At 42.9% G+C, this 24,190-nt stretch overlaps 1 protein-coding gene across 4 annotated transcripts in view; it reads right to left on the reverse strand.

The window, feature by feature from the left end:
• TRAK1 (trafficking kinesin protein 1) overlaps positions 1-23,776 on the reverse strand; it is a 290,199-nt gene extending 266,423 nt beyond the window's left edge. For 3 of the 4 annotated variants that reach the window (XM_081969801.1, XM_081969800.1, XM_081969802.1), the window contains exon 1: positions 23,491-23,776. The gene's annotated coding sequence lies outside the window, so the exon portion shown is untranslated. The remainder of the gene's footprint in view (positions 1-23,490) is intronic. The other variant, XM_081969799.1, reaches the window with a different exon arrangement.
• Between the last annotated feature and the right edge of the window lie 414 nt (positions 23,777-24,190).

Raw genomic sequence — 24,190 nt, forward strand, 5'->3', positions numbered from 1 at the left:
TGCAGGAACCTAGAATTAGAGGGGGATTTGGTCTCCCCAATTGGCAGCTTTATTATCAGGCGGCTTTATTAATTTGGATTAAAGAATGGATGACCCTGAGAAGAACACGGCTCCTGACTATTGAAGGCTGGGGCCTACAGTATGGTTGGCACTATTATATTTGGCCCGGTTCAGAGCGACCCAAACACTTTAACGATCATCTGGTGCGTAGGACCTTGAGCCACTCTTGGGAGAAGTTGAGGAGGAAGTTATACTTGAAGGTGCCATGCTGGATCTCTACTCAGGAAGCCCTTGTTTATCCAACACGATACAGAGGGGAGAAGATCTTGACATATGAAGAGATCTTAGACTCACAGGGGAATTTGAAGACCAGGGAATCACTAGCTTCGCAAGGGTACCATATCGACTGGTGGCCATATTCCCAGATATTCTCAAGGTATAAAAAAGATCAGAAGACTGAAGGTATATATCCCTATAAACAAGAAATGGACAAGGTTCTTTTTGGAACAGAGAAAGGGATGCTTTCCAAGTGTTACGGATATCTATTGCTATTGGACGTAGGGGAAGAAGTGGTCAAAGACTGCATGATTGCTTGGGGACGGAATATAGGACGCACATTGGACTTTCAAAGTTGGGAAGAAATTTGGTTTAAAAATATGAAATTGACTATGGCAGCCTCGTATAAGGAAAATACATATAAAATGATATATCGGTGGCACCTACCACCGGCAAGACTTGCCAGAATGTTCCCTGGGATCATGCCTAATTGCTGGAAATGTGGTCACAGAGAGGGGACCTATTTCCATCAGTGGTGGACCTGCCCAATTGCGATTAAATACTGGAAAAAAATCAGGCAGTGGTTAATAGAAATCACCCAACATCAATTAGATTTGAAACCTGAAACCTTCCTGTTAGGACTCAAACCCCCAGATATCAATATCGAGATATGGTTCTTGGTGTTGCACATAATCATTGCGGCAAGATTGGCATTTGCCCAGGAATGGAAGAGCGATCAAATACCAATGGATAGGGCAGTAATAAATAAAATTAATGAATGCGCAGAATCGGATAGACTAACAAAATTAATTAAAGGAAAAAAGGACTCAGAATTCTATAACTTGTGGAAGAGGTGGTACAATTGGGTACGGGAATGACCGAATAATAACAACTGAAGCAATAATATATGTTTAAATCAGATACTGGTAAATAATATTAATTAGAAATTAAAGGACAAACAAGAATTGATGATGTAGGTACGCTGACTAGTTGGCCTGCATAAAGTGTAAATGTTGGTGCTAAATATTAGGCCTATTATTAGGATGGTAATGTCAAGTTTAGTTATTTAAACGTTATGATTTCTTGCGCTGTGACGGCAATATGTTTGAAATTATGTTTGTATGACTTTATTTTTATAAGAATAAATAAAAAAAATATTAAAAAAAAAACAATCCGTGCTCATCCTACTATCATTTTCAATAAACAAGCTCAGAGTCCTTGAAATGTAACACCAGCTCTTAGTTTGCACAACATTATCAAATGCTCAAAGAAAAGAAAAACAATGCTACCAAGCCTCCAAGCCTTTAAGTGACAGTGTTACTTCTTTTCCGCTACTTTTACCTCCCTCTTTATATTCCAAACTTAAGGAAAAAGAGATTTTTTGTTAAATAATAGACCATTGAAAAAAGAAAAAGAAAGTCTTAAACAATAAGTATTAAAAAAAAGAAAAATAAAAGGAGAAAAACCAATCCAGTTTTAAAAAATAAAAAGTGTTTGTAAAAAATTCCAGCAATAAAAGGATTAAGGAAAAATAATACACTACGTTTGACTCAGGCTTAATCTCGCCACTTGACCTCTTCTGTCTTCAATTTTAACTTTACTTTTGATCGTTTAGGGTATTCTCTTCTCTAATAATAAAAATTAACTCACCAATTCGACACACCTTCTCTCCAGCTTTCCTTCCGTTCTGGAGCTATCCCAACTTTCAGCAGCTTTAATGGCTGCTTCTCAGTCGCCAGAAAAAAGGGCTTCTCCTGGATCTACCAGGGACTTTGCAATGTCTCTGGCATCAGCAGGAGGTGCCCTTCTCTTTCACCATCTCTTAAGTCCAAAAGGACCATCCAGCGGTAGAGATATTGATGGAGATCTTGGAGCTTCAAGATCGCACGTCGTACTGTCACATCAGCCCCGCCTTTCCCTGACATCATTATATTCTATTGCTTGTGTTTGCATTATTTTGAATTCTAGTACGACATGGTCACTCTCACCCAAGGTTCCTGCAGTTTCAACTCCCTCTATCATTTCTTCTGTTTTTTAAAAATTAAGTCCAGTATGGCTGTCCCTCTAGTTGAGATTGTTCCTTCCGGATGAGAACTCATGCCTTTGGAAAAGGTGGTCAAGTTTAAATGGGAGGAAACAACCTTGAGATTAAGTCCCTTCAAGCAGCAGCCGGAGGCAGAGGGGAGTGATCTGTCCATCTATCTTGGTTTGTGGAGTGTGCAGCAGAGCTGGAGGACCAGGTTGGACAGCGGGGACTCAGCGTGCAGGCGTCATGATTGGCGCCATTCCCACCCCATGCCTTCCATCACCTCATGGCGGAAATTGGAGGGCCTGGGAGAAAGCCTGCTCCACATTGTAGAAGCAGTGATCATTGCTCCCGGGACTGGGCAGAATGGAAGGGCAGGCCCACTGGTTTTTGACCACCTCAAGAAACAATGGTGGGGCAGACACTTCCTCCTTATCCGTATTGTTGTTTGTGAACATGGCCAGATTCGGATGCCTAGGTTGGGTCACAGGAGCAGCCCCTGTCCCTATCTTAGTGATCTTCTTAGCCTTATGTAGCAGAGGCTTGAACATGGAGGGCGAAAAGAGCCCAGGAAAAGCCGGGGGATCAGGAGGAACAGTGTCCTCGTCTTCAGAAAACCCCATATCATGGTAGGTGTCCTCCCTTAAAGCAGATCCCTCTCTGACCACTAATGGGGAAAGTGGCTTAGCATGCCCCTGTCTATGGGAGGAAGGAGGAGACCTATGATGTCTGGATTCAGTATGATGCCTCCCTTCCCCCTGGTATGCACAGTCCCATTGAGAGAGACCTGATGCAATGCCCTTTGTAATGGCTGAAGAAATGAGCCTCCTAATACTTTCAGGTAGGAGCTCCAGCTCTTCCAGGTCCTCATCTGACGGCCCTGCTGTTGAAGGACCCTGAGGGGCTAGGTGAAGTAACGGAAGGTAATCCTGAGATCCACCTTACAGGGGATCCGCTCTCGAAGAAATGGGAGGGGAGGGGGATGCCACCTGTCTACGAGGCCTAGTAGGGGATATCGAGGGGGAGAAAGGATTAAACCCCCTAGGAGGAGATCCTGAGTGATGAGAGCTGGGTCCAACTGGAGACCTTGAACTGCTGGGAGAGTTGGGCCTAGCAACCTGCTCCTACTCTGCTCTGGCAACCTGTTTTTCTAAGGCCCATTGCCTTCTCAGTTCATCCCTAACAGTAGCTATGGAAGGGTGCTGGTCTGCAGATGGCTTGGAGCCGCTGTCCTGGTTCTGGGCCTGTGCTGTCACAGTTCAGTAACTTTACTTTGGGCCTCCATGGAAGTATGTGCTGACTCCGGCCCTGTTGCAGCCATTCCCTTACTCACGTGCGCCACAAAATTGCTGCTCTGATTTATGCCTGCCGACATTGGTTTGTGGTCACGATGCAGACCACGTCTTGTTTTGTGACCTGTCGGTATCAATCCAAGACCCAATTGCAGGCCGCAGAGCACAAAAGGTTGGGAGAAAATGGCCACCTCCACGTGTGTCTGCAAATTGCCGCCCAACACCTTGTGGAGAAGAAGAAGCCTCCCCGGCTCCAATGGTTTCAGGCTGGTTGCTGGATTTGTTGCTAGCTCAATCGCCGCTTCTCAAGCCTCCCTCACCCAGCAATCTGAATTTCAAGCCACAGCTTGCCTCTCCAAGTCGTGGTGCTCCTTTGAAGCTGTGGCTGTTCCCTGCAAGCTGCAGTGTGTCTTTGAAGCTGCAGCTGCTATCCCAGCACAGTGCGCTGTTTGAAGCCGCGGTTGGTGTCTCTGAGCTGCAGCGCACTATTTGAAACCGCAGTGAGCTCTCCAAAGCTTACTGCGGTGAATTTGGGGCTGCGAGGCTGTTGGTGAGCCACCGCCCATGCTAGGAGCCTGCAGTTGCTCCCCCGGCTGTTGGAATTGGAGCCTGTCACTCCCGAATCCCCAGGAACCAGACAGAACTCCCCAAGGCCCAGAGGTAGGAATCAAGGACTGTCCTACCTCCTTCTGAGACAGCAAAAACAGTCTCTGTGGCCAGCAGCTCAGAAATTTGGGATTTAGATTAGCCAATTAACCAAATAAAAGGATGAAAAACAATCACTAAAGTACCTCGAAGGAGCCAAAGCTACTGCTTGGACCAAAGACTGAGAGGAAACTGGGAGCAAATGGGGAAAGGTGGATACTTTGAAATTTCCCTAAGTCTTTGGACCAATCAGGCTTTGACAAAGCCCTGCTGTAGACCCTCCTGCCATCTCCACTGGAAAAACAGATATTGTTGATAAGGATATATGCACCTAATAAAAAACAAGCTTTGCAAGTTGACAATGAGTTAATGGAAAACTACACAAGAAAATTATAGAATTGGAATATGAAAATATCTGTGTGGTAGAAGATTTTAATGCAATTGAAGATACAGAAATTGACTATATGAACAGTAAAATAGGTAAAAAAAATCCAGGAAAACATTCCTCAAAACTTTTTTTTTAATAATGGAAGAAATAGGAGTGCAAGATGTATAGAGAGAAACCCATCCTAAGAAAAATCAATATTTGTTTTATTCAAATAGGCAAAAATCTTGGTACAGAATAGATATGGTATGGATGACAGCAAAATTGAAAGCATGTTTGCTAGAGATAGAAATAGAATCTAATGTCTGGGCAGACCACAATCCTATGAAAGTTGTATGGAAAGGACAAAAACGAGATGGACATTAAATCAAGCAATATTGCAAGAAAAAGAATTTATACAAAAGATGGAAAAAGAATCGGCCTTTTTTTTTTCAAAGAGCAGAGGAAGAGACCTCCTTACAAATTGTATGGGATACTCTTAAAGCACATACCTGAAGGTTAGCTGTAACATACATGGGAAAGAAAAATAATAATAAAAAACAAAATAAGTTTATGTTATAAGAACAATGTAAAAGATTGGAATTACAATTACAGTGAGAACTACAAAAAAAGGAATTGAAAAACCGAATAGACATAAAAACATAAAATAAACTTACTGGAAATAGAACTGGCACATGAAATTAAAAGTGTAAAACAAAACATTTTGAAAACGCTAATAAGCCTGGAAGATGGTTGGCATATAAGTTGAAAAAAGAGGAAGTGGAGGGGCTAGCGTCTCTATGGTACACACATGAACTTCGGGGCTCCGGAGGAGCAGCAATATCTTTCCCCTCTGGGCAGCTCATTGGAGCCTGGAACTGTCTTGAAGAGACAGTGAGGAATGAGAGCACAGGCAGAGGTGAAGGCGGTAGCCATAAACCCCCACCCCGAATGTCTGCAACAGCTTTCGACCCAGATGGGAAGGAAGACAGCCATTGCGAGTTGTCAAAAGTTGTGGCGGCTTCACAAAAAGAGAGAAGGAAGGAGCTAGAAACGTCTGGGTGAGATCTTGATAATACCCTGGGGCACATGGTATTCAAAAGTTTGTTTATTTTCTCCCTGATTGAGTGACTGAGAGCAGAGAGAAGGCAAAGGAAGGGAGTGGATTACCCCTTCAGGAAGTAGCGGCGGAGAATCGAATGCCAATATAAATAAAGGATTCAGCAAATATTTTAGAAGGATGGTCGGGAGAAATAGAGAGCAGTCTGGATAGAATTGATTGCCAGTAAAACAATTAAATTTTGATATTGATATTTGAAGAAATTGATCACTGAGATTCCTCTTGGAACTTTCTTTCCCCCCCCCCTAACTACCCTTTTCAGTAACAACAGTGCCATCTAGTGGCAACAGAGAGAAAAAAAATAACCTTGAACACATGATTTGATAAACAGATTGATGACAAAAACTGCTGCATCGGACAAAACACCAGCTGTGGATTCAGCTTGGATGCTTTTGTTTATTCACTTTCCTGATTATAACTTTAGAGCTCTGATATTGTTTTGGAACTATTTGAAACAGTGGAACTTTTGCTTATATTAACAATGGAAGTTATTTTCTTTAGGTGGATCTGTACTTCGTTCCTTTTTTAAATCAACGTTTAAACCTATCTTCTTGGCAGGCGAACAAAAAGTTTAAAAAAATGTGGACATGCGAAGTGAGCTTATGATAAGAGTCAGATCAGTCTACCGTATGTCTTAGAGTTTAAGCACAGCTGGCAAACAAAAAACCCAGGGACACACCTTCTTTTACCAATTGAGCGGACATCAGGTACATCATCAATAAGGCACAACTTCTTACGCAGATGCTTGTGTTGAGCTGCTGGAAGCAGTTTGTTGAGCATGTCAGCAATTTGTTTGTTTATTGTTTGTTTGTTTGTTTGTTTGGATTTATATGCCGTATGTGTAGATACCTACTGCAATTTAGCAAAACCTTCTTTAACTAATTGCTTTATGTTTTGATAACGGATGTCAATGTGTCTGGACCTAGAACCTATGAAATATGACTCAGAAATATAAACCACCGATTTATTATCTTCCATCACGGTGATTGGTCGAATCGGACGTGTCCATATATCTGTGACCAAAGCATCAAACCATGTTAGAGAATTACATGCATCTGAAACACAAGCATATTCAGCTTCAGTAGATGAGCAAGAAACAAAATTCTGTTTCCTCACTTGTCAGTAAACAGGACATCTATTTAGGAACATCATATAACCTGAAGTACTTTTATGTGATTTCTTATCACTCGCCCAATCAGAATCTGCATAACAACATAATTCTGCATAATCAGTATGTGTTGATTCTAACAATAACTTCAAATGTTTAGTGTGTTTTAGGTATTTCAATAACTTCTTAACGCATGTCCAATGAAACTGTTTTCCTTACCTACGTGTCGAGACAAGAGATTAATACTAAGTGCAATGTCGGGTCTGGTCCAACTACTAATGTACAACAGTGACCCAATGACTGAACGATAAAGTGTTTGATCTTCGAACTCAGGACTTGGTTCATGTGTCAAGTTGTAAAAATCTGTTTGCATGGGTGTCTTTGTTGTGTTAGCATCTTTCATGTTGCAATGATGCAGAATGTGGTCAATTTTATCCTCTTGTGAAAGACTAAACCCCTTCTGTGTTTTGTCAATCTGAACACCTAAGAAAGTGCTAATATGACCTAAAGATTTCAATGTGAAGTATCTCTGCAAAGCTTTAGAAAAAATCTCACTCATTTTCTTATTTGGACCAATATAAACGATATCATCAACATAAACAAGAACTATCTCATACGTATTGTTAGATCTTTTTGTAAACACGCACTCATCAGTTTCGGACTTAATAAAGCCCATTGAATTTAGTTTGTCAGTAAGACATAAGTACCACATTAAACGAGACTGTTTCAGACCATAAGAACTTTTGTTTAGAAACCAGGTATCCCCTTCTTGCTGTCGGAATCCTGGAGGACCTCTCACGTAGATCTCTTCATCTAGGTCAGCATGTAGATAAGCCGTGTCAACATCGAACTGGAAAACTTCTAAACCAAGGATAGTTGCAGTGGCTAAAGCAATTTTTACACTTTCAGTTCTGACTGTCGGTGAGTAGGTGTTTGTGTAGTCCTCAGGATAACATTGAACGAAACCCTGAGCTAAAAGTCTGGCCTTGTACAATGACTCACCATTTGGCTTCTTCTTGATTCTGTAGACCCATCGAGTGCCAATGACTTTCTTGTTTGCTGGAGGTTTTGCAGGTGTAAATACCTTAAGTTTCTTTAGACTGTCCATTTCATTCTGCATTGCCTCATACTACTTCTCTTGCTCTGAATCAGGAAGCAGCTTGATTTGTGTGAACGTATCAGGAGGAAGTGTAACATTGCAAATCAAAGGCAAAGGTGTTTTTGTCAGTTGCCACGAATATCGCTGTGGAGGGATTCCCTTAGTGACCCCCTTGGAACGTCTCAGAACAACAGTCCATTCTTCTTCTGCTTCGTCCTCGTCCTCACATTCGTCGCTAGCATCAGCATCCGCGGCTAGCAAAGACGGAACATCAGATTGAGAAAAAATAGTGGATGAAATATTTGCCTGTGAATCTTGGTCATCAGGCTTCATGGCATGTACAACATCATCTCTAGGAAAATAAACTCCAGGTTCATTGGAATGAATCCTGGACCAATCAACATCTTCCTCAAAATTAGCAGATTGAGAAATCACAATTACATGTTTAGAGTCAATAAATTTGCTCCATTTTGAATTATCATTAATACCCATAAATCTCAGTCTCTTTGTTGCTGGACCTCCTTTTCTTCTTTGAGCTAAGGGAATGTTCACCATAGCATATGAACCAAAAATATGGAGGTTCTTGACATAGGGCTTGTATCCATACATCATGAAGAAAAGAGTCTGATTTATTACACTGCTCAAAGTACGGTTGACAATGTAATTTGCATATTTGATAGCTTCACCCCAGTATGGGTTACTGAGGTTGGCATCTTCTAGGAGACAACGCATCATGGTTTGTAGGACCCCTTGTCTTCGTTCTGCGACTCTGTTATAAGCCGATGTGTACGGAGCCAATGTCTGATAAAGAATTCCATTCTTATGCATCCAGTCCTGGAAACGCTGAGACATGAATTCGGCAACATGATCATTCTGGATTCTGGTGATGTGAACTTGGTGTTGGGTAGAAACAAGAGCTGCAAAGTCTTTAAAGATCTGAAAGGTTTCAGATTTCTCTTTCATAGGATATCCATATCCATATCTAGAGTAATTATCAACAATTGTTAGAAAATATTTTTTACCACCAAGTGTTGGTGGAAAAGGACCCACTATGTCAGTGTGTACCAAATAAAAAATGCGTGTTGACAGGCGTGTAGCGCGTTTGGGAACGGCTGCTGCTTTGGATTTGGCCTTCTTGCAGACAGCACAATCCAAAAACAACTTACTTCCCTTTAGATCCAAACCTTTTGAGAACTCCGGCATTTTCCTAAGAACACAGAAACTGGCGTGCCCCAATCTTCTATGCCACTTGTGGATACACTGGAATGCAAAGGTTTACCAATTAGTGAATTTTCAACATTAACAGTTTTGTGAGGAACCGCAGGCTTACTCTGAGCAACCTGCTTCCATATTTTCTGTTTGTTGGCTTTAGGAGCCTTTGGAGTAGCTACAGGATCTCTCACTGGAACAATCTCTCTGGGCCTGTGCCCTCCTCTTTTGGAGTTTGTATTCTTGCCTGTGTTTGCGGTTTAGGCTTTGGTTTTATGTAATAAATACCACCAATTAACATGGTTTCAGCAACAATATCTCCATTTTTAAATATGTAACTTGCTTTTTCGAGGTGGTGAACCTGGAATTTTAACACTCTAGACAAGTGACTCTGACTAAGCAAACTACTATTTGCTGTAGGCATGTAATAAACATCAGGGATGAATGCATCGAGTTCTTCAACATAAGCAGTTCCTTTTCCCATGACCTTACAGGGATGATTGGAGAAAGAATAAAGTTCATATAGTTCAGGTTCAGGCTCGTGCATCTCTGTGAAAAATTCCTTTCTGTAGGTAACATGCAACGCTGCACCACTGTCCAAAGTCCACAAAAGCTGTCTGTCGAACTCTGGTTGAGGTTGTGGATCGTTGGTTAAGGCAAATGTGGCGAGTGGAGCTTGTGGATCACGCCTTGGACCACGACGACCTTGTCTTCTGCCTCTGCCACTACCTCCGGAATCTATTCCTCTGGGCTGGTATGTGACGGGAGATGGAACTCGTTGGAGACAATCCCGGGTGGCATGTCACACATGGTTACAGATGTAGCATCTTGGCATCCTTGGAACGTAGGCTCTTCCTCGGAAGGGACGCCTCGCTGGAGCTCTTGATGCGGGTGGTCTTCGCAAATGTGGCATGGCTAACATGAGTGCTTCTTCTTCAATTAAAAGTCTGCAAACATTGTCCACTGTGCGTTGAGCAATAGGCACTTGGTTAATCTTTGCAATGGCATCTTTCCATTCATAATTCAATGAGTTAATGATAATGCTGATCATTTGAATATCATCAATAAAATGGCCTCTTTCTCTCAATTCTTTTCTCATTCCTTTCAGTTTGGTTAAATGTCCTCCAATTTGTTCACCAGGTTTCAATCTCAAACCATGGAACTCAGACATGAGCAAACATGAAAATTCGATTGAAACGGGCCTGTAGCAATTTTCCAATTGGACCCAAATTTGTTGGGCTGTTGCATCAGGCGGAAAGTAACCTGCAATTCAGTATCCATGGACATCAATAATGTTGTGCAAGCCTTAGTCTCTAAGTCTCTTATTGCAGGAGTCCATGGCTAGACAGGAGGATTAAACATCATACAATGGGTACCTTCTCTGCGAAGCAAAAGTGCCACCTCACTGACCCAGGCCTTATAATTCTGTCCTGACATTTTTAATTTTGACTCACCAGTCAATGGAGCAACAGAAGGTGCCTGTTGAGGAATGTGCATTTGAAATGCTGGCTGTGCAAGTAAATATACTTGTTGCTGACCCTGTGGTTGCTGTAGTCAAACCTGTGATTGCTGTACTACAGCTGCGGCCGGTGCTTGAGCAGCAATATTAACATGGCCTGCTGGAGACGCAGCCATTTGCCTTTGCTGCATTAAGTATTGTTATGCTCCATCTAAGAAGACACCAGCAACAGGGGGTGCTGAAGATTGGGCCTGTGGAGACACTTGTTGCATTGCAGCCTGAATATCTGAGTGAGTTAAGGACATGTTTGATAACGTCTGGTGCAATATCTATAATTGCTCCTGGAATTTACAATGCATGTTGGCTTTCTCTAGAAAATTACTTCTGCCAGCAGATGGTGCTGCAATTTCAGTATTAGGCTGCTCAGTTAATCTTTCTGTCTGCGTGGCATGTGTAATTTGAGAGGAACGTCATGTGACAATTGTGATGTGTACACAGCTCTCTGTTCTGATTTGCCTGACACAATATCCTTCAGGGGGGGTGTCTTAGGCTTTGGAGAAGGAGCCAAGATGGCGTTTTTAGAAATTTGAAAAACAGGAGAGTCCCTCTTATCTGGCTCGAGCATAGATAGGGCCATTTTTGCCTGGGATAGCTCACGTTCAAAAATTTCTATTTGATCACAATAGCCTTTTATAGCTTGCTTAGAGCTTCAAGGAGAATGATAAGTTTCTCTCTGTATGGGGGAGTAAAAATGCTCTTCCGGTTGTGAAAACTTTCGCTTTGCACCAAGTGTTTTAAATTCTAAAGGTTCTCGAAGAACTGTTTGGGAGCATGCCTAAGTAGAAGGGGGGGGGTCACTGACCTCAGTCATAGCACGTTGCCTTCAAGAGCAGCTTTTCTGTATTCTTCTTCTTCTTGAAACCTGTGTAAGAACATTTCCTCCTTTTCTTCTCCCACAGCAGTTTCTCCATCCAGTCTGGTTGCTGAAGCAAGCAGCATTTGAAGGGTTGAATGCCTGTGTAAATACTTTTCGCTTCTTCATCAGAGAGACCAGAGACATTTATATCTTTTGCGGAATGTTTTATTTTTTTCTTCTTTTTCGGCATTGTAGAAGTGATTTAAATCAGTGTTCCGCAGTTGCGAAAATAATCATCTGCCTAATTAGCCTAGACTCTTATCATCAAAGTAACAAGCAAGGAAAAAACCATAATCCCAACCATCCTCTGCTACCACGTGCCAGGGTAGAATTTCAGCCCTGTTCCCCTCCTGGGGTAATTGTATTTAATGGGGGATGAACCGTGGTTTTTCCTTGAAGTATACTTCAAAATTAAGAAAAATAAACCTGAGATTTATTCTAAGAAACACATTTTATTGTAAAGAAAATGAAAACAAAACTTACTAGCTAATGATTACATTTAGGCAGTGCTCCTGCCAACCTTCTTGGCAGGCGAACAAAAAGTTTAAAAAAATGTGGACATGCGTAGTGAGCTTAGTGATAAGAGTCAGATCAGTCTACCGTATGTCTTAGAGTTTAAGCACAGCTGGCAAACAAAAAACACAGTGACAGTGCGTTAAATCAAGTTTAAGGACAAGATTAAATCAACCTTGCTTTTTCCTTGTAACTTTCCACCTAGCAGGTACTTACTGGATTTTTACTTTTTATTTTTCTCTCTCCTTTTTCTTCCTCCCTTTTCTCTCCTACTGTTAGAGTTGGAGGGAATAAGGGGGATTAAAGATATATTTTTATTTTAAAACTGTGGTCTTTTCCCCCCTTTTTATTAATTTTCCTCTCTCTGCTCTCTTTGTAGGAATTTGAGTTTTTTTGTTGGTTGTTCTTGTTTATGTTTTTGTCTTTCTACCTTCCACTGCAATTGGATTAAGATAACAAGAGCCTGAAGCTTGGAAGAAATAGGGGGGACTAAATATATTTTTATTTTACAATTGTGGCCAATTTTTTTACTATTTTTTATTGTCCTTTTTGTTGGAATTTGGTCTTTTTTCTTCCTTCTTTTTATTTTTTTACTTTACTACTACAATTGGATTAAGGTAACAAGAACCTGAAGCTTGGCCCACAAGAATTGGAGAGGCAGTTGTCAAAATTTGGATTTTTTCTCTCTTCTTTTCTCTTTTCTCTTTTTTGATATTTGGATTATAAAAATAAATCAACAAGATGGAGAAGATAACAGCATATTCCTCATCGTTACAGACTATGCATGAAGACCTCAAAGAAAGAATGGACAAAGTGGATAAAGATCTGAAAGAAGTTAAAGAGATAATGGGAAAAATGAGCAGAGATTGCAGAAAGTAGAAGAAAAGGTGGAAATAACAGAGAAGAAAATGGAGGAGATGGATTATAGACTGACAACAATAGATAAGAAGCAAGAAAAAATAAATATTTTGTTGGAAATGGACAAAGCTGATTTTTATTTAAGATTCCAAAATATTGAAAAGGAAAAGAATCTAGCAGAAAAAATCACCAACATATTGGTGGATGGACTGGAAGAATCCAAGGAAAAGATGCTAAGCGGAATTGATGAAATTTACAGGATCCATACAAGATATGCTGCAAGAAATCAATTACCTAGAGAGGTACACGTAAGATTTACTAAGAAAACCCTGAGAACAAAGATCCTGCAAGCTGCAAGGAATACAACAATAAAATACAAATCTAAAGAAATAATAGTCCTTAAACAAGTGCCAAGAAGGGTGAGAGATCTAAGAAGAGAATATCAGTTTCTGACCAAATGCCTAATAAAAAAAGGAATCAACTTTAGATGGTTAATACCAGAAGGGATATTAGTAACTTGACATAGGCTGGATACAGTAGAAAAGGCAGAGTTATTTTATGAACAACACTTTGGACCACAAGAAGAAGAGAGACGGAGAGAGAAAAGAGGAACAAAACTACAAGAAGAGAAGGAGAAAGAACAGATAACTCGCTAAAGAACAAGAAGGGCGCTAAGCGAAGGAGCAAGAGCAAAAGAGATGAAAGAACAAATGAAGATGAGAGTGACTAGATCAACTAAAACAAAAAAAAATTAAGACATAGAAGAAAGAAAAATAATTTCATTAAACATAAATGGACTAATTTTGAGCAAAAAAGAAAGAGAACATTTAATAAATAAGAGAAACTGAAATTATATATAATATGGCTGCAAGAACTATATATTAAAAAACAGCACAAAGAATATTTGGATTATCCAAAATTGGGGAAGCTATATATGACACTTGCCGATCAAAGCCAAAGAGGTGTGGAACTTTATATTAAAAAGACAATACAATCAAAACAAATATTTGAAGACAAAGAAGGAAGAATATTGATAGTGGAAATAATGATGAATAATAAAAAAATAATTGATGGTGGCGATATATGCACCAAATGACAAATCAAGAAGAATTTTATGGAAAACTCCACAAAAAGATAATAGAATATTGTTGTGGCCCAGCAGGAGCCATTGGAGTTGCCACCAGACTCCGACAGCGAGGGTCCCTCTGAGTCGGCTCAGGAGGATGTGGAGGACCTTGGACAGGGTTCCGACTCTGAGCAGGGCGCAGAGAGGCTGGTTGGCCACCAGGAGGCGCCTGAGGCATGGAGCAGTGGTGAAAGCCAAAGGAAGGGGGCTCCTGATGTCATGCCTTGGAACAGTGGGGAGGAGTCACAGGACAGTGAGTCAGACATCAGCAGTGAGCTATCAGATGCTCGTTCCCGGCGTGCTACCCGGCGAAAGGAGCAATTGAGCAATTACAGGAGGTAATTGCTCTCAGCTGTTGATCATTAGACTCCTCTCCAGACTATAAAGGGACTGCTTGTGGACACACCCTTTGCAGGAATCAACTGGTCATTGGAGTTGGAGAAGCTCAGATCTGTATCGTACTTTGTCAGGCTGGATTGCTGCCAAAGGATTTACCTGGATTGCTGCCAATCTGTTCCCTGGACCTTGGCAGGCAGGAGTGCTGCTAAGGTGATTATCTGGAGCTTGGTAGCTGGATTGCTGCCAAGGGGTGTCGCTGTAGCTGGATTGCTGCCCAGAGTGCTATCTTGACCCTGGCAGGCTGGATTGCTGCCAAGGTGGAACCTGTATGTCAATAAACATCTTGAAGAGACTTTGTGTGTCTTGGAGTGTCTTGGTGACAAAAGGTGGGGTCAGAACAGAATATGTATATGAAGAAATATGCATACTAGAAGATTTTAATGTGATACTAAATAATGAGCTGGATCATAAAACTGCAAATTTGAATAAGAAGTTAAGGGGAACACTGCCTAAAACATTCTTTATGATGGAAGAATTAAGTCTACAAGATGTATGGAGAAGACACTTGAGAAAAACAATATACATTCTACTCAAATAGACACATGTCGTGGTGAAGAATAGATATGATTTGGACAGCAATAGATCTAATTGCTAAAACACAAAAGATTGATACAGAAACAAGTATATGGGCAGACCACAATCCAATAATAATGACATGGAAAGTTCAGAGAAAAAAATGAGATGGACATTAAATCAAAATCTATTAAATGAAAAAGAATTTCAGCAATATATGGAAGAAGAATTAAACTTTTTTTTAACGAGAATAAGAAGGAGGACACATCCCTACAGAATGGCATACACTAGAGGACTAGTAATGACTTATTTAGGAAAAAGAAACAAACAAAGCAGACAAACACGAAAGAAGATAAGAGGAGGAACACAGGAGACTGGAAATAGGACTACAAAGAAACCCACAAAATGTTAAAATTAAAAACTTGATGGACCTAGAAAAACATAAATTGAATTTAATGGAAAACGAAGGAGTGGCAAATAAAGTAAAAGCCATAAGACAAAATTTCTTTGAAAACGCAAATAAACCAGGACGATGGTTGGCGTATAAGATGAAAAAAGAGGGGGAAAATCATAAATAAATTATTAGACCAAGAAGGGAATATTTGTTATCAAAAAGAAGAAAAGAAAAAAATAGTAGAAAAATATTATAAGGAACTATACCAGCAAGACACAGTGGCAGAGGAAAAGATAAAACAATATCCAGAGAAGGCGGAAATATCTAAGATTCCAGAAAAATTTTAAAAGCCACTGGAAGAGAGAATAACGATGGAAGTAACAGAAGCAATAAAAAGACAAAAAAGGGAAAACACCAGGTCCAAATGGATTACCAGCGGAATTCTATAAAACATTACAAGATGTGCTAAGTAACATCATGCTAGAAGTATTCAATGAGCTGTTACTGAAAGCAAAAATACCGGATTCTTGGTTGGAGGCCTATATAACTCTTATCCCAAAAAGAAGAATCAGACTTGCAGCGAATAAAGAACTATAGACCAATCTCTTTATTAAACATGGATTATAAAATCTTTGCATTGATAATGGTGGAAAGACTTAAAAGACTGTTAAGTGAATTTATACACCCAGATCAAAATGACCATTGGCTTACCTGAAGGGTCCTTTACTGTACACCGCGGGAGAGTCCAAGCAATGGGTTAATTCAGTCTGCTTGCCCTTAGGACTGAGGAACTTTTTTTCCTTTGGCCACACCTCCTGGTGTAGTCACTCCCCAGAATTTGATAGAGTAAGTACGTGAAGATGGAGCGAACCGTCCAAGAAGATAATTCTGTTGACACGAAGAACCCGAATCCCGGCAAGAACATCCAGGGCGGGTTGGAGTCTCCCGCGGTGTACAGAAAAGGACCCTTCAGGTAAGCCAATGGTCATTTTCCTGTACACCGCTTGGAGAGTCCAAGCAATGGGACATACCCAAGTTATTGTCCATCCGGGTGGGCAGAAGGCTCCTGGGATTCGGTCACTGATACAACCGCCTGGAGCACTCGCCTGCCAAAGGACGCCTAAGCCGAGGCAAAAACGTCCAATTTGCAAAGTCGCACGAAGGGCGAAGGAGAAGACCACGTGGCGGCCCTGCAGATGTCAAGTATCAAGGCCTGAGTGGCCCAGGCCGCAGAGGTGGCCGCGCTCCGAGGTGCTGAAGAACCGGGTGTAAAGCACCTGAGCTGCGCGTTGTCCTTGGACGCGAAGAGGTCGACTGCCGGGTGCCGAATCTGCTGAACAGCTGATGGAACAGACGAGGGTCGTTTCCACTCCGCGGGATCTATGGTTGTCCTGCTCAACCAGTCCGCCTGGGTGTTGTCCACTCCGGAGATGTGGTCGGAGCGTAGGGATTCCAGGTGAGACTCCACCCAGCGGCCCAGGGACTCCACCTCTCTCATCAGTGATCTGGACCTGGTGCCACCCTGGCGGTTAATGTGCCCCTTGGTGGCCACATTGTCCGTCATCAGAAGCACATGGCGTCGATGGACAGAATGGGGGAAATGACGCAGGGCCAAACGTGCGGCCTGCAACTCCAGCAGGTTGATGCTGTAGCTCGCTTCTACTTGGGACCACTTGCCTTGTACTACCAGGTGACCCATGTGGGCCCCCCAGCCGGTGAGGCTGGCATCTGTGGTGATGATCAGCCTCTCGGGCTCCTTGAAGAGGTGGCCCTTGAGAATCGCCGGAGACACCCACCAACGGAGAGACCTCTTCACCTTTGGTGGAACGCGGATCAGCATGGGCGAGTTGCTCCTGGAGGCCCTCTGCTGGGATAACAGCAGCCACTGCAGTGCCCTGGAATGTAGGCAGGCCCACGGGACGATGGAGATGCAGGAAATCATTTTCCCCAGCAGCTGCGACAGGAGGACCACTGGAGCTTGCCTCATGTGCATCACCTTGTGGGTCATGGACTTTAGGCCCTCCAACCTGTCCTGGGAGAGGAAAACCCTGCACAAGGTGGTATCTATCACCGCCCCCAGGTGGACCAGTCTGGTGGTGGGGACGAGGTGGCTCTTTTCTATGTTTAGAGAGAAGCCGTGACTCCTGAGGGACCTCATGGTGACTTGGAGATCCCGTAAGGCCTGCTGTCTGGACGACGACTGGATGAGAATGTCGTCCAGATAGCACTGCAGCCTTACGGCCTGCGTCTTAGCTGAGCCACCACAACCGCCAGAACTTTGGTGAACGTCCGAGGAGCGGACAAGAGGCCGAAAGGAAGGGCTCTGTACTGGAAGTGGCGGCCGGCATAGAAGAAGCGCAGGAACTTCCTGTGCTGGGGACAGATGGGAATATGGAGATATGCCTCCTTTAGATCTATAGAGGTGAGGTCGTCTCCCTGACGGATCCCCGCCAGAATGGTCTGGAGGGACTGCATCTTGAACCTCCGATAGGCGATGTGCCTGTTGAGGTTTTTGAGGTCCAAGATGGCCCTCCACCCCCCCGAGCTCTTGGGTACCAGGAAGAGGATGGAGTAAACCCTCCCTCCTCGTCCCGTGGGACAGGTTCCACGGCCTTGATCTCCAGGAGGTGCTTGATCTCCTGGTCCATGCGTTTCCTTTTTTGAGGGCAGGTTGGGGTGGGGCACCGGATGAAGTTCCGGGGAGGAAGGGACAGGAATTCCAGGGAGAGGCCTTCCCTGACAATCTGGAGGACCCAGGCGTCCTCGGTGGTCTGGGCCCAATGGGAGGCAAACAGTTGGAGACGACCTCCTATGGGCGCTGAGTTCGGGCAGTCACTTGGACTTACGGAACGGCCTGTTGGAGGCCCCACCGCGGTTATATTTGCGGAAGGCGAACTGCTGTCTGTTCCTGTCTCGGAAGGCCGGCCTGTCCTGGGATCTGTCCCCTTGCTGTCCGAAGGATCTATTGGGGGAAGAGAAGGAGGAGGCGGAAGTGGAAGGCTCGGAGGCTCGAAAGGACTGCCTCCTGGGGTAGGGCGCAGCCTTACGGTCCTGCTTTTTGGTTAGGGAAGGGAGGACCTTCCTTTTGTCTTTGGACTCTATGAGAAGAGGGTCCAGAGCCTCGCCAAACAATTTAGACCTCTTAAAGGGGGCGGAAGCCAATTTCCATTTGTTTTTCTGGTCCGCCTGCCAATGCCTGAGCCAGATTAAGTGGCGAGAGGTCACATTGGACGGCAGGGCCTTAGAGGCAAATTTGGTGGCGTTGAGAGATGCATCAGCAGCGTATTGGGAGGCCACTATTATTTTAGACACATCTTGGTGGAGACGGACGTCCCCCTCCGGGAGCTTAGCTAGCAGCTCACGCAGCCAGATTACAGAAGCCCTGTTGAAGAAGGGCGCGGACGAAGAAGCCCTAATGGCCCAGGCAGCCGCAAGATGGGTTTTGTGGCACGCCTTCTCCACTTTCTTATCCTCCGCCTTGAGGCCTTCCAGGAGGTCAGCCGGTAGGGAGGAGTTAGAGGTGAGGGCGGCTATGGGCAGGTCCTCCAGGACCGGCTCCATAGTGTAGAGCTTTTTGTCCACTCTGCTGGGAGAAGACTGTGTGGCTGGCTGGGCCCACTGGCGCTGGATAAGATCGAGGAACAACCCAGGGACAGGAACCAACTCTTGTTGAGGAGTGGGCACGTCAAACATGACCGCGTTGGGGTTGACCGGAGTCGAGTCCGCCGTTGGCGCGGCAGGTTTGGGCTTGATCCCCACCCTGGTGGCAGCCTTGACCGTATGGAGGACCAACTTGAAGAGGCTGGGTTTAAAAAGACCCACAAAGGCGGGTGCCTCGGGTGGGAGATCCTCGTCCTCTGACAACCCTGGGTCCTCCAGGTCAGGATCCTCAAGGGCTGAGGCCTCACTGACCACAGAAGACTCCAGGGAAGGGTGGCGAGTTCGCTTGGCTGGAGGGGAAGCGGCCTGGTCGGGCCCGGAGCCCTTAGGGGCCACTGAAGGGGGATCCTTAAACTTCATGGCTTCAACAATGCCCTTGGCAATGGAACGTGCCATCACCTCTTGCATGCGGTGGGAGAGCTCGTCTTGATCCGAATCTGGATCTAGGGCCTCCTCTAGAGGAGGGTGAGCCTCTCCTGGCATGTCGTCCATGCTAGCATCCCCAGGGGGAGGGGCTTGTTTGCAGGCCCAGGAGGGGGCTGGGGAAGCCGGTTCCGTGAGTGACCTGTTTGGGGACAGGTCCTGGGACTCCACCTCCTCGGACAGGACTATTTGGGGATCCTCCCGAGATGAGGGAAACTCGGAGTGGGATGGTTCCCTGCCTGCCTGGCGTCGGGCCTTCTTGAATTGCTTGTCAAGGGCACGCTGGTGCCTTTCAGCATCCTTGGCCTCTGCCACTGATGGGGTCCTGGAACGATGTTTCCCAGATCCTCCCCCACCACTCTTGCCCGCACCCCCACTCCCCGAAGAGGAGGAACCCTTGCTAGGGGCCTGGGATAGGCCTGTCCTAGTATCTTGGGAATCAGGGGGACTGGGCAGCTCCATAGTCAATGACCACACAAGATGGTGCAAGGCTATAATAAGGCAGTGGAAGTAGAAGTGAGACTGGTCTGCTGCAAAAGGGGAAAGAGAAAAAATCAAGGATTAGTGAATGAACTGTACAGAGAATCATTCGAGTTATAAAATTATCCAACCATAAAAAAATCCCCTCCATAAGACCAGTAGGATGGCCTAGGAGTAGGATCGAGGCCTGCACCCAAGTGCAAGGCCCCGCAGGAGAGACAGGGAGGAGAATGACTATGCAAAAAAACTGGTTTTGGCCTGCACCTTACAGAAGCCTCCTCCCTGAGCCAGTATGGTGACCGTTACACGGCCCAGGAACCAGCACCGCTCGCAAAAAGGGGAAAAGGAGGCTGGTAGGCCGACCTGGAGACCCTTGCCAGCCCCCCCCCAACCTCCAGAGGTCTCCTGTTGTAGTGTGGCTGAAGCGCAATGGCGGCCAGAAAAGAGCATGAACTTTCGCGCCTAAAATGGCCGCCGCAACAGCGTGGGGGTAGAGGGAGACTGGAGAGGCGACCACGCCTCAATAGGCGACCATCGCCCACTCCTCCCTGCGGCAGAGGTCCTGTAGCAGGCCAGGGACACGTAAAAACTGTGTCTAAAACAAAAAACGAGGGGCCTGGGGGATCAGGGACCTCGCCGCTGCAGCCGCATCGCTTTAAAAGACAAGCGGCAGACCTCCGAAGCCGTCCAACTCGGATCGGCTGAGGAGCACCCCCCCACACCTTCCGACTTACCTCCTGGCCTTCTAAGCGAAGAATCTGCTGGGAAATACACAGCAACGAAGAAGGAAAAAAGCACTCAATAATAGGGGAGATCTCAGGAAAAAAGAAATGAAGAAATAGAGAGTCCAAGCCAAAAAAAGGATTAATTCAGCTGGGAGCTCAAGCTAATTGCATCTGAACGGGCTGACTGAGGAATAATTCTGGTGAGTGACTACACCAGGAGGTGTGGCTAAAGGAAAAAAAGTTCCTCAGTCCTAAGGGCAAGCAGACTGAATTAACCCATGGCTTGGACTCTCCAAGCGGTGTACAGGAAAATGGCTTTTTACCCAAGACAAATTAGAGATAATATGTGAATTATATTGAAGGCATTAGAATATTACGAAGTACACCCTGGGAAACAAATGGCATTGTTATTTTTGGATACACAGAAAGCTTTTGATAACGTAAATTGGCAATTCATGATAATGCAACTGCAAATGATGGATTTTGGATAGGGATTTATAAATATGGTTAAAACTATTTACAAAGAACAACAGGCTAAAATGATGGTAAATGGAAATATAACAGAAAAAAGTACCAATTATTAAAGGGACAAGGCAAGGGTGTCCGCTATCTCCACTATTATTCATATTGACACTAGAAGTTTTGAACAGAAAGATAAGACAAGACAAAGATATAAAAGGAATGAAAGTTAAAAAGGAAGAATATAAATTGCAAGCATTTGCAAATGACTTGGTATTTATTATTGAGGATCCAAGAGAAACAGGTCCAAAACTACTAGAATAAATAGCAGAGTATGGAGGAGTGGCAGGATTAAAAATTAGTGAAAAATATAACAGAAAAACAGAAAAGAGAAATAATGGAGAAATTAGATATTTAAATAGTTAAAAAAGTGAAATATTTGGGAATACAGTTGACCTCGAGATGTGTAACTATTAAGGAAGATAATTATTATAAACTAAGAAATCAAATTGAAATGGATATAGAGAAATGGAAAAACTTAAAGCTATCACTAATGGGTAGAATAGCGGTAATTAAGATGAATATATTACCAAAAATATTATTTTTATTCCAAACAACACTGATAAAACTGGGGAAAAGTACTTCAAAAAACTAAATAAAATAATAGGAAAATATGTTTTTAGATGCACAGAAAACGTTTGATCATGTTAATTGGCAATTCATGTTAGCACAGCTAAAATATATGGACTTTGGGGAGAGATTTATCAATCGACTGAAACTAATTAGAAAAATAGAAGAATGTGGGAAAGAAGCGGGATTGAAAATAAATGGAGATGACAAAGATTTTAGTTAAGACTCTTAAAGATACACAAAAAAGAATGTTGATGGAAAGGATATACAGATAGTTTAAAAGTGAAGTATTTAGGAATACAACAGCGAAATGTGCAACAATTAAAGGACAATTATATGAAACTAATGAAGCAAATCAAACAAGATCTGGATAAATTGAAAGACAATTGTCATTATCAGGAAGAATAGCTACTATAAAAAGGAACATTTTGCCAAAAATACTACACTTATTTCAAACAATACCAATAAAGCTGGAGAAAAAAAATACTTTGAAGAACTAAATAAAATAATATTAAGATTTGTTTGGGTAGGAAAGAAAGCAAGAATAGACTTGAAAATTTTGCAGGAAGCCAAAAAAAAGAGGGGGGGGGGGTTTGACTACTAGATTGGGAATTATACTACCAGGCAACGGTACTCACATGGCAGAAAACCATATTTTTATTTTTAATGTTGCCTTTTTAATATTTGTGTTGTATTTGTGCTGATAAATAAATAAAGGGAGACTAGTATAGATCCATTTCAAGCTATTTAGCTCTCATCAGCTAGCCATACCCTTACTGGGATTCGAACCTGGGCTGTATTACATATTAGGCAGGAGTCTTAGCCACTAAGCCTCAGGCTCTCCTCCTTTATCAGCTGAGCCAGGGAAATAGGTATGTATTTGTGTTACAACCCCTGGTAAGCCCAAATATGGGAGGAAGCTCACTACTCCCTCTTTCTGTCCTTCGGCTCATTACAGAAAACCATCCAGGCAGAAAACCATATTTTTATTTTTAATGTTGCCTTTTAAAAATAGGCCTGGATGGTTTTCTGTAATGATTTTCTGCCTGGATGGTTTTCTGTAATGAGCCGAAGGACAGAAAGATGGAGTAGTGAGCCATATTTGGGCATACCAGGGGTTGTAACACACATACATACATACATACATACATACATACATACATACATACATACATACCTAATCAACCAAGATGACTCTAGACAGTGTAATACAAAAGTAAACATTTAAGGGGATAAAAGCAATAATCATATGTATTACTAAAATATAGCCGAGATGAGCAAAACAAAATTCTGAATGGAATAATTTAAAGCAACCAACAAGGAACTCTAGTCACCTAGACCCAAATACTGAGGAAAGAGCCAGATCATTTAAAATCTGAGGCCCATTACATATTTGTGGGAAAGTTGTTCTAGAGAACAGTGACAGCCACTGAAAATATACCTAAAAAGGTATGCTTTAAGCCTAAAAAAGGAATTTAGTGATTTTTGGGGTTTTTTTTTCAGGTCAGCTGGATATAAAAATGGTCTCTTAATAGGGGGTGGGGGTCCTTCTGAGCCATGTAAACTCTCCCTCTACAGCATAAAACTGGCATTTACCACTGCATAGATCCACTCAATACCTCTTCCCTAACCAACAGAAGGGGCACAGATCTAAAATATAAATGGCTATAACCACAGTACTAAAGACTCTGTTCACTTCTTTGGGACTCACAGATTCAAACTCCTCCCAAATGACATTACAAAACAGATGACCGGTTTGTCAATACTAAGACAGAAACATCAAGATTATTACCTACCAGTAATGGTGCCAGCATCTCTGTATTCCCTGCAGTCTGACACATTGTTTACCACAGCTTCACTTACATAGTGCTCTTCATAAATGCCTGTACTACAGGCTAGGACTGCATGATTAGTTGTCTCAGGAGAGGGTGCAACAGCTGCCAAAGAATAGTCGTTCAAAACTGTGGCGTCCAGCTTGGCAAGTTTCACAGCAAAGTGCCTATTGCCATCAGAGGACCAAAGCAGGAGACTATGTCTGGCAGAGATTGGCAATGCAATCTTTCCTCTGTTGGCTTCCTTGATGAATCTGTAAGACATACACACACAAAAAAGAAAATTTAAGTAAATAAAACACATTTCTAAAAATGTTTGCTCTTTAATAGTAATCCCAAAGTATATTTTCTAAATGTTACAGGCAACTGAAAAGCAGCATAAAATAGTCTCTTTTACTTCTAGAAATTTTTAAAGATCTGTAAATAGAAACAAATTCAGAAGGATAAAATGTGGGAATACTGCCAGTTTATGGAGGTCACCAGTTCACAATTTCAACCAAAAATAATTAGGATAAGAAGATAATCTAGGAACTACAAATATTAATGATGCAAGTTTCTACATCAGTATTAATTCCACTGACAAGGGGACCAATGCATCTACATTAATCAGTCTCATTTAGCCATCGAGGATTCACTTCAAGAATATAAACCTGCTAAAATTATG

This window comes from Natrix helvetica (assembly GCF_964273705.1).
Source record: "Natrix helvetica genome assembly, chromosome: Z".
Lineage (NCBI taxonomy): Eukaryota > Metazoa > Chordata > Lepidosauria > Squamata > Natricidae > Natrix > Natrix helvetica.